Below are 5,218 nucleotides of genomic sequence, written 5' to 3'. Positions count from 1 at the left end.
TTTGGAAAGAATAGGATATATGCATACCTTGGAGAGAATTTAGGAATTTGATTGAATGAGGGAGTTGGATAATTTTCTAAGGGTGAAGGGTTGTTATAGGGCTTAGAATTTGGATCAAAACGACGTAGTATAGGTATTAAATGTATAGGAAAAGACCCAAATACCCTTTAAAAATAACAGTCGGAGGGATCCTACGGTCCGTATAAACTTCTAAGGACCGTACTGGTCATCCATAGAACTGGTTACTGGGATCAAATTTCTGAATCAATTTCCACGAGAGACCTTTACGGTCCGTCTAACATTCTACGGACCGTAGACCCAACAATACGTAGAACCCATGAACCAAAAATCCTTACCAAGTCTGAGACCACTTCCACGAACCACTATACGACCTGTCAACATTTTCATAGCCCGTCAAAACCTCTGTAGACCCAAAAGTCAAAATTTCCAACAGTCTGGAACCCCTTCTACGATCACTTCCTACAGACCGTCTTGATGGTTCGTAGGAAAACTTCAGAGACCCAAAAATCAAGAAATCCTTAAGGCCATTTTCTATGACTCCCTTCTATGGACCGTAGAATCTTCTACGATCCGTAAATAGGACCCGTAGACTTGGACCTGTAGTCAACTATGCAATCTTCCTTTTTCCGAGGTGTTACATTTTATTCCCTCAAAAGAATTTATAAATTATTACTTCCTCCGTTCTATATTAATTGTCATGTTTTGATTAATGAGATTTTTGAAATGACAAATTGTAATGACCAATCTGTCATTATTTAAATACACCTTGTGCGGAGTTTCAAAGATTTTCAAATTTCGGTGACCAATTGGAATTTTGGGGCACACAATGGAACTACTTAAATTTGAATTGATCCGAGCTGACGTCAACCTGTCATAGCAGGATGCCTCGCGCTATGGCGGCGCCGCTATAGCCCCTGCAGGGCCGCTATAACGGGGCTGACGGAAACAAACCCAAGATAAAACGAAGTCTTTTTATTTTCCTCCCACTTTTATGGGACAAAATATGCAAGGGTTAGTCTAAAATCCCCACAAGCTACTTTAAGCTCGAAAGCAATGGATGAGAGGGATTTTCGGGTGAGCAAGAGTAAGTCCCAATGATTCCCGGCCAACGCTTGTCAGGATTCACCCCAAGGAGCCGAAAGCTCACATTTAAAATTCTTCAGCAGCTGCTTGGTGCCCAAGTCGGCTAGGTTTTCTTTACTAAATATTTAGACTCGTAATTATCCATGTTGTGTCTTGTAGGATGTCGGGAGATTTCATGCATAGGGGGCCTTAATCTGGCCCTCAAGTTGCATGATTCTTTGATTATTCTACCAGTATAGATTGTTTGTACTGATACTACTCTCGCTATACCACTTGGTATAGTTTGGTTGCAGGATTCAATGATGTTTCATAGGTGAAGGCAATGATAATCTCCAAAAGCTCCTACTTGTCTTTCCTTATTGTGAGAGCGACAACATATTTTCTTTTGTACCTTGTATCTCTTTAGTTGCTCTTGTACCTGTTTTAGACTAGTTTCTTAGGAGGTTTTTTCAGTCGTTTGTAAAAGATGATCGAGTTTCATGGTGATTTTAAAACATTCAAGAGTTTTTCTTATGTTTGATTTAATTTCCGTATTATCCGTTTTAAAATTGGGTGATAAGGGTTCTCCTATCTAGGTGTTAGAGTAGGTGCCCGCACGACCCGGTAGGTTGGGGCATGCCATTAATTTAATATTTTAAAATTGTAATTTAGTTAATGAAAAATTATAGAAAATATAATAAGTTGTAATTCTTCTCATAAATAAATATGTTGAAAAATGTAGAACACATTATTAACAGGCAAGAACAAGAACTTGGAAAAGAAACAGAGAGAGATTAGTTTTTCTTCGACCAATTTTAGAAAGTGATTGGGCTTCGAGGTGATTAGTAGTTCTTCTAAGAATATTGGATGGGGCTTTATCCTTAGGTTTTACAATAAATGTTTTGTGTTATTTATCATTTAAGAAAATTAAGTAATTCGTCCCCGCACCGATAGACTACTAACTATAAAATTTTAATATGTTCACCAATCTTTAATTCGATATCCTAAAACCAATATGTAGAGGTGTCAATGATTTCTAGATCGACTTAAGGATCATACTATTACTAACTCGGAATCAGTTAGAATAAATCAAGTTAAGCATGCACACTCTCCTTTTGAGTTCCTAGCTAATTAATTTACTAAGTTGAAGTCAAGTCAAAAACATCGACTCTATTATGCGTTTAATTGGCCTAAATGATCACATAAAAGTTAAATGAATTCACGATGAGATTTTAAGCACGAAGGTTTTTACTATCGTATACTATATGCATCCAGAGTTCATATAATGACATATTATTTGCATCCACTGGGAGCTATAATCAAAATGAATGAGTCCTATCTGCAAATATATATATATATATATACTATTGCTAGCAGTTGGTTGGATTAGCATTTATGCATATGCACCTATACAAAGTTGAGTGTTTTGAGTTCAGTTGTTTGCCCGTTGTGGCTAGCAATATTTTAGTTTAAGATAGTATCTCTTGTTGTTCATCTTGCATTCCTAAGATACTTAGAAAAAAACTTTGAAAAACTTGGTAAGAAACAACAAAGTTAAAAGAGTATTTTCAAAACTAGAAAATTAAAACTAGTAGAGAAAATAGAATCAGAAACAGTTTAGAAACAATATAAAAATATATTTCTCAAAGAAAGAAAATCGAGCCCACTAAATGCACAGTGTTCCCTTAAGGAAATTATTCCCTTCAAGTACTCGAGGTTAATGGAATATATATATCCTCCCAGGATAGAACGATCTTACTCACCGGTGTATCGGTACCTAAAACCACGATGTCAGCGAACCACTCAACGGCAATAAGTACACTTAGAATACTAGATTTAGTAGTAGTAGAAGTCCAGAAAAATTAATCCTCTTAAAATGAGAGGAAATCCCTCAATTTATAGAAAACAAAGGGTAGTATGAAAATGTTCTTATTGTGCCTTACCGGAAAGGTTACAACCCTTTGAAAAAGTCTCAATCATTCAGAAAGGTCACAACGTTTCATAAAAGTCACAACTTTTCATAAAAGTTACAACTTTTCATAAAAGTCGCAACTCTTCGTAAAAGTCGCAACTTTTCTTTTCATAAAACTCACAACTCTTCATAAAAGTCGCAACTCTTCATTTTCCATTCACACCTTTTAAAACCCAACAATCCCCCCGCATGAATGGGAATGACTCCAAGACAAAGAACGGACAAGTATGTGTACTTTACAAGCAAGAATTAATTGCATCTGGATAAGTAGGTTTCCTTTGAACTTTTCGTAATGAACATATGTCGGATATACTCGGTCAATCGATAGATTTGATATCTTTGAACCGTCAAGCTTTTGGTGTATACCTAGACAATCATATGTCACAATCAACCCTTTACCGTTTATTGTTCTTACGGTTGTGTTCGTTTCAGCCATGAACACCTCTTGGTTTCATGAGTGTATAGAGAGATGTGCTTTTGACAATCATCCTCTGTGAAGCGGCTTACACTTCACACTCACATAGGTGATTTCTAACTATGTTATCACGTAGATACACTATTTGGTCAAATCTGTCAAACTTGGCAAATCATTAAAAAATTTAATCTTTATTGACTCATTAACAAGCCTTAATGTTAGATCCTTGTTCCTGAGCATTGTCTTCATCATGAGAATGGATTGAGTTGGTTGACAATGCTAAACAGTCAGTCACAACTTTGTTTTTCTCCTTGAACCTAGCTCTTGGGATCTCCAATATGCTAGGTAGAGTTACCGCCATGATGACTTGTCCTAAGCCGTAAATCATTCCCTTAGATGATCTTTCAACTTTCTTTCTAGTTAGGCCTTTTTGTAAGTGGATCCGACACATTATCCTTTGAATTACATAGTCAATTATGATAATTTCACTAGAGAGTAGTTTTCTAACGCTATTATGTCTATGTCTTATATGACGAGACTTTTCGTTATACATCATGCTCCATGCCCTACCTATTGCATCTTGACTATCAAAGTGTATGCTTACTGATGCCAAAGGTTTGGGTCAAAAAAAAATATATCTATCAAGAAATTTTGGAGTCATTCAACGTATTCACCGGTCTTATCTAGAGTACCTAGCTTAGAGATCATTGTAGAGCTAGTGATACATGTCTTTTTTTGGAAGATTTCCAAAAAACTGCTCTTCCACAAAGAGTAAATGCATATCCACTCGTGGATTTTACTTCATTTGATCTCGGTGATTCAATTTGCATCACTATATCCTTTCAATACTGCTGAATATTATTATAATGCAAGACATAGTTTTGAGTATGTTTTAAATACCCAAAACTCTTTATTGTCATCCAATGAGTTCGATTGGGATCACTCGTGAACCGACTCAGTTCATTAACAACACATGCTATATCTAATCGCTCACAATACATCATACTTCTCAATACTTTAGCACAATCCAATTGTGAGTCACTTTTGCCTTCACTCTTTTGAAATGCAAAGCTCACATTTATTGGAGTCTTGACAATATTGAAATCCAAATATTTGAACTAGTCAAATACTTTTTCAATGCAATGAGACCGTGACAATACTAAGCTTTATGGAGTTCTAAGAATTCGATTATCTAAGATCGCATCAGCAACTCCAAGATCTTTCATATCAAACTTGCTTTCTAGCAAACATTTAGTAGCATTTATGTCATTAGTGTCTCTACTGATGATCAACATGTCATCAATCTACAAACAAACAATGACCTTGTGATTTTAATGTAAACACATTTATCACTTCCATCATTCTTAAATCTATTTGCAAACATGGTTTGGTCAAATTTCTTATGTCATTGTTTGGGTGCTTGTTTTAGTCCATAAAGTGACTTAACAAGTTCACACACTTTCTTTTCTTTATCAGGAACCACAAAATTCTCAAGTTGTTCCATGTAAATTTTTTCCTCCAATTCTCTATTTAAGAAAGTTATTTTCACATTCATTTGATGAATTTGGAGGTCATATACCACAACTAACACAATTAACATCCAAATGAATGTAATTCTAGTTACTGGCGAGTATGTGTCGAATAGATCAAGACCTTGTTTTTGCCTAAAGCCTTTGACAAAAAGTCTTGCTTTATATTTGTCAACAGTTCCATCGACTTTCATTTTCCTTCTGACGATTCACTTTGAA

The sequence above is a fragment of the Solanum tuberosum genome, unplaced genomic scaffold, assembly GCF_000226075.1.
Source record: "Solanum tuberosum cultivar DM 1-3 516 R44 unplaced genomic scaffold, SolTub_3.0 scf00747, whole genome shotgun sequence".
NCBI lineage: Eukaryota > Viridiplantae > Streptophyta > Magnoliopsida > Solanales > Solanaceae > Solanum > Solanum tuberosum.
This window is presented reverse-complemented; position numbering follows the sequence as displayed.